This window comes from Odontesthes bonariensis, chromosome 19 (assembly GCF_027942865.1).
Source record: "Odontesthes bonariensis isolate fOdoBon6 chromosome 19, fOdoBon6.hap1, whole genome shotgun sequence".
NCBI classification, from domain to species: Eukaryota; Metazoa; Chordata; class Actinopteri; order Atheriniformes; family Atherinopsidae; genus Odontesthes; species Odontesthes bonariensis.
Window position 1 is genome coordinate 1899055 of NC_134524.1, and position 13481 is coordinate 1912535.

Below are 13481 nucleotides of genomic sequence, written 5' to 3' on the forward strand. Positions count from 1 at the left end.
CAGCAGGAACCTTCCACAGAGGAGTCCTCAGAACTCTGTTTCCTAAAGAAGCTTCAGCAGGAACCTTCCACAGAGGAGTCCTCAGAACTCTGTTTCCTAAAGAAGCTTCAGCAGGAACCTTCCACATCTGAGTCCTCAGAACTCTGTTTCCTAAAGAAGCTTCAGCAGGAACCTTCCACAGAGGAGTCCTCAGAACTCTGTTTCCTAAAGAAGCTTCAGCAGGAACCTTCCACATCAGAGTCCTCAGAACTCTGTTTCCTAAAGAAGCTTCAGCAGGAACCTTCCACAGAGGAGAGGCCTGATGCAGCGAGTGTTTAGTTATTGTTGAACGTAAAGATGTGCGGTTAATTTATTCAACTTGTGTGTGTTTTTCTTATTATTCTGACATGAAATATTTACTCATATGAAGCGTCTGTTCTGTTGGTTTTTACCTCACTTTCAGAAACACCCCGTTTGTGTCTCTGAGATGATCTTCTTCTGTGCAAAGCCCATAATAACCCAGGAAGCCATCAACATGTGACCCTGTGCATGATGCAACCATTAAAGTGATGTTTCACTGTCTGCACTGCTGATGAGATCTTCTGTGATGGAGCAGCTGCTGGCTTACACCTCAGTAACACAGGGTCACACACACGTGCACAGGGTCACACACACGTGCACAGGGTCACACACACGTGCACAGGGTCACACACACGTGCACAGGGTCACACACTCATGCACAGGGTCACACACACGTGCACAGGGTCACATGCACAGGGTCACACACACGTGCACAGGGTCACACACACGTGCACAGGGTCACACACACGTGCACAGGGTCACATGCACAGGGTCACACACACGTGCACAGGGTCACACACACGTGCACAGGGTCACACACTCGTGCACAGGGTCACACACACGTGCACAGGGTCACACACACGTGCACAGGGTCACACACACGTGCACAGGTCACATGCACAGGGTCACACACACGTGCACAGGGTCACACACACGTGCACAGGGTCACACACTCATGCACAGGGTCACACACACGTGCACAGGGTCACACACACGTGCACAGGTCACACACACGTGCACAGGTCACACACACGTGCACAGGGTCACACACACGTGCACAGGTCACACACACGTGCACAGGTCACATGCACAGGGTCACACACACGTGCACAGGTCACACACACGTGCACAGGTCACACACACGTGCACAGGTCACATGCACAGGGTCACACACACGTGCACAGGGTCACACACACGTGCACAGGTCACACACACGTGCACAGGTCACATGCACAGGGTCACACACACGTGCACAGGTCACACACACGTGCACAGGGTCACACACTCATGCACAGTGTCACACACTCATGCACAGGGTCACACACTCATGCACAGGGTCACACACACGTGCACAGGGTCACACACACGTGCACAGGGTCACACACTCATGCACAGGGTCACACACTCATGCACAGGGTCACACACACGTGCACAGGGTCACACACACGTGCACAGGTCACACACACGTGCACAGGTCACACACACGTGCACAGGGTCACACACACATGCACAGGTCACACACACATGCACAGGGTCACACACACGTGCACAGGGTCACACACACGTGCACAGGGTCACACACACGTGCACAGGGTCACATGCACAGGGTCACACACACATGCACAGGGTCACATGCACAGAGTCACACACACATGCACAGGGTCACACACACGTGCACAGGTTCACACACACGTGCACAGGGTCACACACACGTGCACAGGGTCACACACACATGCACAGGTTCACACACACGTGCACAGGTTCACACACACGTGCACAGGTTCACACACACGTGCACAGGGTCACACACACGTGCACAGGGTCACACACTCATGCACAGGGTCACACACACGTGCACAGGTTCACACACACGTGCACAGGGTCACACACACGTGCACAGGGTCACACAGACGTGCACAGGCTCACACACACATGCACAGGGTCACACACACGTGCACAGGGTCACACACACGTGCACAGGTCACACACACATGCACAGGTTCACACACACGTGCACAGGGTCACACACACGTGCACAGGTTCACACACACATGCACAGGGTCACACACACGTGCACAGGTCACACACACGTGCACAGGTCACACACACATGCACAGGTTCACACACACATGCACAGGTTCACACACACATGCACAGGTCACACACACGTGCACAGGGTCACACACACGTGCACAGGGTCACACACACGTGCACAGGGTCACATGCACAGGGTCACACACACATGCACAGGGTCACACACACTCATGCACAGGGTCACATGCACAGGGTCACACACTCATGCACAGGGTCACACACTCATGCACAGGGTCACACACACGTGCACAGGGTCACACACACGTGCACAGGGTCACATGCACAGGGTCACACACACACATGCACAGGGTCACACACACTCATGCACAGGGTCACATGCACAGGGTCACACACACACGTGCACAGGGTCACACACACGTGCACAGGGTCACACACACGTGCACAGGGTCACATGCACAGGGTCACACACACACACATGCACAGGGTCACATGCACAGGGTCACACACACACACATGCACAGGGTCACATGCACAGGGTCACACACACTCAAGCACAGGGTCACACAAACATGCACAGGGTCACACACTCATGCACAGGGTCACACACACGTGCACAGGGTCACACACACTCATTCACAGGGTCACACACACTCATTCACAGGGTCACACACTCATGCACAGGGTCACACACTCATGCACAGGGTCACACACCCATGCATGCACAGGGTCACACACACATGCACAGGGTCACACACACATGCACAGGGTCACACACTCATGCACAGGGTCACACACTCATGCATGCACAGGGTCACACACACATGCACAGGGTCACACACTCATGCATGCACAGGGTCACACACTCATGCACAGTGTCACACACTCATGCACAGGGTCACACACTCATGCACAGGGTCACACACACATGCACAGGGTCACACACTCATGCACAGGTTCACACACACATGCATGCACAGGGTCACACACTCATGCATGCACAGGGTCACACACACATGCACAGGGTCACACACACATGCACAGGGTCACACACTCATGCACAGGGTCACACACTCATGCATGCACAGGGTCACACACTCATGCACAGGGTCACACACTCATGCATTCACAGGGTCACACACACATGCACAGGGTCACACACTCATGCACAGGGTCACACACTCATGCACAGGGTCACACACTCATGCATGCACAGGGTCACACACTCATGCATTCACAGGGTCACACACACATGCACAGGGTCACACACTCATGCACAGGGTCACACACTCATGCATTCACAGGGTCACACACACATACACAGGGTCACACACTCATGCACAGGGTCACACACTCATGCACAGGGTCACACACTCATGCATGCACAGGGTCACACACTCATGCACAGGGTCACACACTCATGCATGCACAGGGTCACACACTCATGCACAGGGTCACACACTCATGCACAGGGTCACACACACATGCACAGGGTCACACACTCATGCACAGGGTCACACACTCATGCACAGGGTGACACCCTCCAGCTGTCAGTCCCACCAATGTTTTTGAGTGATGAGAGTGGGAATCGAACCTGCCAACCTTCTGGTTATTGGACGACAATCATGAAGACTTGCTGAGGGTCAGTGGGGGCCAATCAGGGCCGATGGTGGGGGCTAATCAGGGCTGAGAGTGGGGGCCAATCAGGGCCGATGGTGGGGGCTAATCAGGGCTGAGAGTGGGGGCCAATCAGGGCCGATGGTGGGGGCTAATCAGGGCTGACAGTGGGGGCCAATCAGGGCCGATGGTGGGGGCTAATCAGGGCTGAGAGTGGGGGCCAATCAGGGCCATGGTGGGGGCTAATCAGGGCTGAGAGTGGGGGCCAATCAGGGCCATGGTGGGGGCTAATCAGGGCTGAGAGTGGGGGCCAATCAGGGCCATGGTGGGGGCTAATCAGGGCTGAGAGTGGGGGCCAATCAGGGCCGATGGTGGGGGCTAATCAGGGCTGAGAGTGGGGGCCAATCAGGGCCGATGGTGGGCCAATCAGGGCCGATGGTGGGGGCTAATCAGGGCTGAGAGTGGGGGCCATTCAGGGCCGATGGTGGGGGCTAATCAGGGCTGAGAGTGTGGGCCAATCAGGGCCGATGGTGGGGGCTAATCAGGGCTGAGAGTGTGGGCCAATCAGGGCCATGGTGGGGGCCAATCGGGGCCATGGTGGGGGCTAATCAGGGCTGAGAGTGTGGGCCAATCAGGGCCATGGTGGGGGCTAATCAGGGCTGACAGTGGGGGCTAATCAGGGAAGACGATCATGAAGACTTGCTGAGGGCCAACAGCGGGGTCTAATTAGGGCCCCGGTGGGGGCCAGAGGGTTTGGGTGTGTGGAAACGTCGCACCGTAATGACTCGTGGTGTCCAGCAGGGGGAGCTGAAGCTCTACTCTGAACTCTGGGTGTTTTATTAACACGTCATTCTGACCTCGGACCCCCAAAAAACCCCTCAGAAAGATTACATCACAGCAGGAAACGGCTCTGTCATGAGGACCAATCAGATATCGGCTCAGCGGGGGGTCAGGTGTTTCCTGACCTCCAGTTGCTTCCTGACCTCCAGGTGTTTCCATGACCTCCAGGTGTTGGACACAAACCCAGGTGCTGCTTAGCTGCTTCACCTGTGAGCTGCTCCACCTCTGAGCTGCTTCACCTGTGAGCTGCTTCACCTCTTAGCTGCTTCACCTCTTAGCTGCTTCACCTGTTAGCTGCTTCACCTCTTAGCTGCTTCACCTGTTAGCTGCTTCACCTCTTAGCTGCTTCACCTCTTAGCTGCTTCACCTGTGAGCTGCTTCACCTCTTAGCTGCTTCACCTCTTAGCTGCTTCACCTGTTAGCTGCTTCACCTGTGAGCTGCGTCACCTCTTAGCTGCTTCACCTCTTAGCTGCTTCACCTGTTAGCTGCTCCACCTCTTAGCTGCTTCACCTGTGAGCTGCTTCACCTCTTAGCTGCTTCACCTGTGAGCTGCTTCACCTCTTAGCTGCTTCACCTCTTAGCTGCTTCACCTGTTAGCTGCTCCACCTCTTAGCTGCTTCACCTGTTAGCTGCTCCACCTCTTAGCTGCTTCACCTGTGAGCTGCTTCACCTCTTAGCTGCTTCACCTCTTAGCTGCTTCACCTGTTAGCTGCTCCACCTGTGAGCTGCTTCACCTCTTAGCTGCTTCACCTGTTAGCTGCTCCACCTCTTAGCTGCTCCACCTGTGAGCTGCTTCACCTGTGAGCTGCTTCACCTCTGAGCTGCTTCACCTGTGAGCTGCTCCACCTGTGAGCTGCTTCACCTCTTAGCTGCTTCACCTGTGAGCTGCTTCACCTGTGAGCTGCTTCACCTCTTAGCTGCTTCACCTGTTAGCTGCTTCACCTGTGAGCTGCTTCACCTCTTAGCTGCTTCACCTGTGAGCTGCTTCACCTCTTAGCTGCTCCACCTGTGAGCTGCTTCACCTGTGAGCTGCTTCACCTCTGAGCTGCTTCACCTGTGAGCTGCTCCACCTGTGAGCTGCTTCACCTCTTAGCTGCTTCACCTGTGAGCTGCTTCACCTGTGAGCTGCTTCACCTCTTAGCTGCTTCACCTGTTAGCTGCTTCACCTGTGAGCTGCTTCACCTCTTAGCTGCTTCACCTGTTAGCTGCTCCACCTCTTAGCTGCTTCACCTCTTAGCTGCTCCACCTGTGAGCTGCTCCACTTTTGAGCTGCTTCACCTGTTAGCTGCTTCACCTATGAGCTGCTCCACTTTTGAGCTGCTCCACCTGTTAGCTTTTCCACCTGTGAGCTGCTTCACCTGTTAGCTGCTTCACCTGTGAGCTGCTCCACCTGTTAGCTTTTCCACCTGTGAGCTGCTTCACCTATGAGCTGCTCCACCCGTGAGCTGCTTCACCTGTGAGCTGCTCCACCCGTGAGCTGCTTCACTTGTGAGCTGCTTCACCTGTGAGCTGCTCCACCTATGAGCTGCTTCACCTATGAGCTGCTCCACCTATGAGCTGCTTCACCTGTGAGCTGCTTCACCTGTGAGCTGCTCCACCTATGAGCTGCTTCACCTGTGAGCTGCTTCACCTATGAGCTGCTTCACCTGTGAGCTGCTCCACCTGTTAGCTTTTCCACCTGTGAGCTGCTTCACCTATGAGCTGCTTCACCTGTGAGCTGCTTCACCTATGAGCTGCTTCACCTGTGAGCTGCTCCACCTGTTAGCTTTTCCACCTGTGAGCTGCTTCACCTGTGAGCTGCTTCACCTGTGAGCTGCTCCACCTGTTAGCTTTTCCACCTGTGAGCTGCTTCACCTGTGAGCTGCTCCACCTATGAGCTGCTTCACCTGTGAGCTGCTCCACCTGTTAGCTTTTCCACCTGTGAGCTGCTTCACCTGTGAGCTGCTTCACCTGTGAGCTGCTCCACCTGTTAGCTTTTCCACCTGTGAGCTGCTTCACCTGTGAGCTGCTTCACCTGTGAGCTGCTCCACCTGTGAGCTGCTCCACCTTTTTATGTGGCTGCTTTATTGTTGATGCTAACCGTAGATGCTAACTGTAGATTCTCACTGTTGATGCTAACTGTTGATGCTAACTGTTGATGCTAACTGTAGATTCTCACTCGATGCTAACTGTTGATGCTAACTGTTGATGCCAGCTGTTGATGCTCACTGTTAATGCTAACTGTTGATGCTAACTGTTGATGCCAGCTGTTGATGCTAACTGTTGATGCTAACTGTTGATGCCAGCTGTTGATGCTTACTGTTGATGCTAACTGTAGATGCTCACTCTTGATGCTAACTGTTGATGCTAACTGTTGATTCTCACTCTTGATGCTAACTGTTGATGCTAACTGTTGATGCCAGCTGTTGATGCTAACTGTTGATGCTAACTGTTGATGCCAGCTGTTGATGCTTACTGTTGATGCTAACTGTAGATGCTAACTGTTTATGCTCATTAGGGGGATGATGTCCTCTGAGATGAGGATCATTTAAGCTGAATCTGAAACTCTCTCTCTGTTCACGGCTCCCACTGAAGCTGCAGAAACAAACTCTCAGCAGTGTGTCGCCATGTGAAAAGGACGGACTGCTCCTTTAACTGCCTGGTTCCTGCAGGGGATGGCCAGAGATCGTGTCCGTTAGAGAGGATGCTCCTTTGGGAGTGAACAGCTGTGAGGATAACTCCTGTGATGATGAAAACTCTGGACTACAGATCCAAACATCCCTGATGCCACGACCCCACGTTTTTTTCCAAGTTACGTCAAGTCTTTTGTTTTGTTTTGTCTCGAGTTTATATTCCACAGTTTGGTTTGTTTAATGTTTTGTCATCCGGCTCAGCCCTTTGTTTGAACTTTGTTTTTGTGAAATAAAACCCAGTTTGCTTTCTACATCCTCTGAGTCCACATCCGTGTCCCACCCACCCCCCCAAACCTGACCTCAGCACCGCCTCCTCACAGCAGAGGCTTCCTGGTTCTGATCCGGATGGTTCTGATCCGGCTGGTTCTGATCCGGCTGGTTCTGATCCGACTGGTTCTGATCCTCTGATCCCGGCTGGTTCTGATCCGGCTGGTTCTGATCCGGCTGGTTCTGATCCTCTGATCCCGGCTGGTTCTGATCCTCTGCTCCCCGCTGGTTCTGATCCGGCTGGTTCTGATCCTCTGATCCCGGCTGGTTCTGATCCTCTGATCCCGGCTGGTTCTGATCCCGGCTGGTTCTGATCCCGGCTGGTTCTGATCCTCTGATCCCGGCTGGTTCTGATCCTCTGATCCCGGCTGGTTCTGATCCCGGCTGGTTCTGATCCCGGCTGGTTCTGATCCTCTGATCCCGGCTGGTTCTGATCCCGGCTGGTTCTGATCCCGGCTGGTTCTGATCCTCTGATCCCGGCTGGTTCTGATCCCGGCTGGTTCTGATCCCGGCTGGTTCTGATCCTCTGATCCCGGCTGGTTCTGGGGGCTTTGGGCCCCTTTAACACTCAGATTTAATATGTTTTTAATAATTCCACCTTAAATGTCATGTTATTTTACTCCGTAAGATGCATTATTTGTTGTCTGACAGCGTTTATCTTTTTGGGTTTATTGATGAAACAGTTTTTTTTTTTTACAGTTTTTGGTTTAAAGTGTCCCTTCAGAATTAAACTCATTCTGGGACCACGTGGAGCTTATAAAGTTAAAATAAACGCGGCTCCCTCAGGTTTATCGGGAGGAATGCCTGTAAACCCGGTCAGAGTGAGACCTCTGTCCGGGCCGCAGCTCTATGCGGAGGCCCTCCGGAGCCGGGGCCGGAGGAGGAGGAGCGGGGAGCGGCGCGGGGCGGAGCGGCGCGGCCCGCGGGGCTGACTGGCTGGCTTTCTGCTCCATCACGGGGACGCGCCCGCACTCACGCGCACTCATCCACCCGCCGCGCGGCCAGGGCCACCGGCCAGCCTCCCTGCCTGTCTCCCCTCTCTTCTCTTTCCTTCTCCTCCATTTTCCGGTGAAACTTTCCGCCCACACCCGGCTCACCGCGGAGCTGCCCCCCCCCCCCCGGCGGACTGACGGATGACCGAGTTTCAGCGACTCTCTGCGCCGGACCTGCCGTGATTCACCGCCGCGGGCCTCAACTTTCCCCCAACTCGGCCCGACGGTGTCCGCTCCGAAGCCCCGGCCCCGGCCCCCGGACCCCGGACCCTGGCCTCCGTCACCGGACGCTGACGTTGTTCCGGACTAAAGTTCAGCCGGAGCCGCCGCCGCCACCCGGAGGAGCCCCGGGTTAAACTTTTCTTTTAGGGGGGTGAGACGCAGCAGCGCCCCCACCCTGCTCCTCCGCCCGGCTGTCCCGGTGCCGACAGGCCCGCACCAGGAGCAGAACCGGGACCGGGACCAGGACCAGAACCAGAACCAGGAGCGGGACCACGAGCGGGACCGCGGCTGCCTCACCGGCGGAACTTCCCGGGAGTTTTTTATTCACTTATCTGGAATTTAATTTGTTTCCCGGTGGAGGAGATGGGAACCATTTAAACGGATCAGCGCGTGGCTTCCACGAGACTCCCAGTTTCCTCTGGTCCGTAGAGGTGAGTCATCCTCCGGTATGTTTATACTACACTGTACTACACTGTACTACTACACTGTACCATACACTGTACATACCTCCGGTATGTGGTCCAATCAGCACCGGGATGTCCCACAGGTACTACACTGTACTGTAAACTGTACTACAATTTATACTACACTGTACTGCACTGTACTACAGTTTATACTACACTGTACTGCACTTTATACTGCACTGTACTACACTGTACTACAGTTTATACTACACTGTACTGCACTTTATACCGCACTGTACTACAGTTTATACTACACTGTACTGCACTTTATACTACACTGTACTACAGTTTATACTACACTGTACTGCACTTTATACTGCACTGTACTACAGTTTATACTACACTGTACTGCACTTTATACTACACTGTACTACAGTTTATACTACACTGTACTGCACTTTATACTGCACTGTACTACAGTTTATACTACACTGTACTGCACTTTATACTGCACTGTATTACAGTTTATACTACACTGTACTGCACTTTATACTGCACTGTACTACAGTTTATACTACACTGTACTGCACTTTATACTGCACTGTATTACAGTTTATACTACACTGTACTTCACTGTACTACTACACTGTACCATACACTGTACATACCTCCGGTATGTGGTCCAATCAGCACCGGGATGTCCCACACGTACTACACTGTACTGTAAACTGTACTACAATTTATACTACACTGTACTGCACTTTATACTGCACTGTACTACACTGTACTACAGTTTATACTACACTGTACTGCACTTTATACTGCACTGTACTACAGTTTTTACTACACTGTACTGCACTTTATACTGCACTGTATTACAGTTTATACTACACTGTACTGCACTTTATACTACACTGTACTACACTGTACTACAGTTTATACTACACTGTACTGCACTTTATACTGCACTGTACTACAGTTTATACTACACTGTACTGCACTTTATACCGCACTGTACTACAGTTTATACTACACTGTACTGCACTTTATACTGCACTGTACTACACTGTACTGCAGTTTATACTACACTGTACTGCACTTTATACTGCACTGTACTACACTGTAATATACACTGTACTACAATTTATACTGCACTGTACTACACTGTAATATACACTGTACTGCACTGTACTACACTGTACTACAGTTTATACTACACTGTACTGCACTTTATACTGCACTGTACTACACTGTACTACACTGTAATATACACTGTACTACAATTTATACTACACTGTACTACAATTTATACCACACTTTACTACAATTTATACCACTCTGTACTACAATTTATACTACACTGTACTACAATTTGTACTGCACTGTAATATACACTGTACTACAGTTTATACTACACTGTACTGCACTTTATACTGCACTGTACTACAGTTTATACTACACTGTACTGCACTTTATACTGCACTGTATTACAGTTTATACTACACTGTACTGCACTTTATACTGCACTGTACTACACTGTACTACAGTTTATACTACACTGTACTGCACTTTATACTGCACTGTACTACAGTTTATACTACACTGTACTACGATTTATACTACACTGTACTACACTGTAATATACACTGTACTACAATTTATACTACACAATACTGCAATTTATACCACACTGTACTACAATTTATACTACACTGTGCTACAATTTATATTACACTGTACTACAATTTATAATACACTGTACTACACTGTACTACAATTTATACTACACTGTACTACGCTGTACTGCAATTTATACTACACTGTACTACTACACTGTACTACAATGTATACTACACTGTACTACTACACTCTAATGTACACTGTACTACAATTTATACTACCCTTTATACTGCACTGTACTACACTTTATATTGCATTGTATTACACTGTACTACACTGTACTACTACACTGCACTGTACTACACTTTATACTGCATTGTATTACACTGTACTACAATTTGTACTACATTTTATACTGCATTGAATTACACTGTACTACACTGTACTACAGTTTATACTACACTGTACTGCACTGTACTACACTGTACCACAATTTATACTACACTGTACTGCACTTTTTACTGCACTCTACTACCCTGTACTACACTGTAATATACACTGTACTGCACTGTACTACAATATACTACATTTTACTACACTGTACTACTGTAAGGCACTGTAGTACACTGTAATATACACTGTACTACACTACTGCGCTGTACTACAATGTACTATCTTGTACTACACTTTATACTATACTGTATTGCACTGTACTACACTTTATACTGCACTGTACTGCACTGTACTGCATTGTACTACACTGTATACTGCACTGTACTGCATTGTACTACACTGTAATATACACTGTACTGCACTGTGACTCCACTGGGACTACACTGGGACTCCACTGGGACTTTATTGAGACATTACTGGGACATTATTGGGACATTACTGGGACTTTACTGGGACTCCACTGGGACTTTACTGGGACTCCACTGGGACTTTATTGGGACTTTACTTGGACTTCACTGGGACTCCACTGGGACTTTATTGGGACATTACTGGGACTTCACTGTGACTCCACTGGGACTTTATTGGGACATTACTGAGACTTCACTGTGACTCCACTGGGACTTTATTAGGAGATTACTGGGACTCAACTGGGACTTCACTGGGACTTCATTGGGACTCCACTGGGACTTCACTGGGACTTCATTGGGACTCCATTGGGACTCCACTGGGACGGACTTCATTGGGACTTCACTGGGACTTCACTGGGACTTCATTGGGACTTCATTGGGACTCCACTGGGACTCCACTGGGACGGACTCCACTGGGACTTCATTGGGACTCCACTGGGACTCCACTGGGACGGACTTTATTAGGACTTCACTGGGACTTCATTGGGACTCCACTGGGACTCCACTGGGACTCCACTGGGACGGACTTCATTGGAACTTCACTGGGACTTCATTGGGACTCCACTGGGACTTCATTGGGACTTCACTGGGACTCTACTGTGACTCTACTGTGACTTCACTGTGACTCCACTGGGACTTTACTGGGACTTTATTGGGACTTTACTTGGACTTCACTGGGACTTTATTGGGACATTACTGGGACTTCACTGTGACTCCACTGGGACTTTATTGGGACATTACTGGGACTTCACTGTGACTCCACTGGGACTTTATTAGGAGATTACTGGGACTTCACTGGGACTTCATTGGGACTCCATTGGGACTGCATTGGGACTCCACTGGGACTTTACTGGGACTTCATTGGGACTCCATTGGGACTCCACTGGGACTACACTGGGACTTCATTGGGACTTCATTGGGACTTCACTGGGACTTCATTGGGACTTCATTGGGACTCGACTTGGACTTCATTGGGGTTTCATTGAGACTCCACTGGGACGGACTTCATTGGGACTTCACTGGGACTTCATTGGGACTTCATTGGGGTTTCATTGGGACTCCACTGGGACGGGCATCATTGGGACTCCACTGGGACGTCATTGGGACTTCATTGGGGTTTCATTGGGACTCCACTGGGACGGACTCCACTGGGACTTCATTGGGACTTCACTGGGACTTCATTGGGACTCCACTGGGACTCCACTGGGACGGACTTCATTGGGACTTCACTGGGACTTCATTGGGACTCCACTGGGACTCCACTGGGACGGACTTCACTGGGACTTCATTGGGACTCCACTGGGACTTCATTGGGACTCCACTGGGACTTCATTGGGACTCCACTGGGACGGACTTCACTGGGACTTCATTGTGACTCCACTGTGACTCACTCCACTGTGACTACTGTGACTTCATTGTGACTCCACTGTGACTCCACTGTGACTTCATTGTGACTCTACTGGGACTCCACTGTGACTCCACTGTGACTCCACTGTGACTTCATTATGACTCTACTGGGACTCCACTGTGACTTCACTGTGACTCCACTGTGACTCTACTTTGACTCCACTGTGACTCCACTGTGACTCTACTTTGACTCCACTGGGACTTCAATGTGACTGACTCCACTGGGACTTCATTGTGACTCCACTGGGACTCCACTGGGACTCCACTGGGACTCTACTGTGACTTTACTGGGACTCCACTGGGACTCCACTGGGATTCCACTGGGACTCCACTGGGACTCCACTGTGACGTTACTGGGACTCCACTGTGACGTTATAGGGACTCCACTGTGACTTCACTGTGACTCCATTGTGACTTCACTGGGACTCCACTATGACTGACTCCACTGTGACTTTACTGGGACTCCA

At 51.1% G+C, this 13481-nt stretch overlaps 1 protein-coding gene across 4 annotated transcripts in view; it reads left to right on the forward strand.

Moving 5' to 3' along the window:
* Window positions 1-8397: 8397 nt before the first annotated feature.
* LOC142369365 (kinesin-like protein KIF1C) overlaps window positions 8398-13481 on the forward strand; it is a 64295-nt gene continuing 59211 nt past the window's right edge. For 2 of the 4 annotated variants that reach the window (XM_075451719.1, XM_075451718.1), the window contains exon 1: window positions 8398-9154. The gene's annotated coding sequence lies outside the window, so the exon portion shown is untranslated. Of the gene's footprint in view, window positions 9170-13481 lie in introns of all 4 variants that reach the window. The other 2 variants (XM_075451717.1, XM_075451716.1) reach the window with 2 other exon arrangements.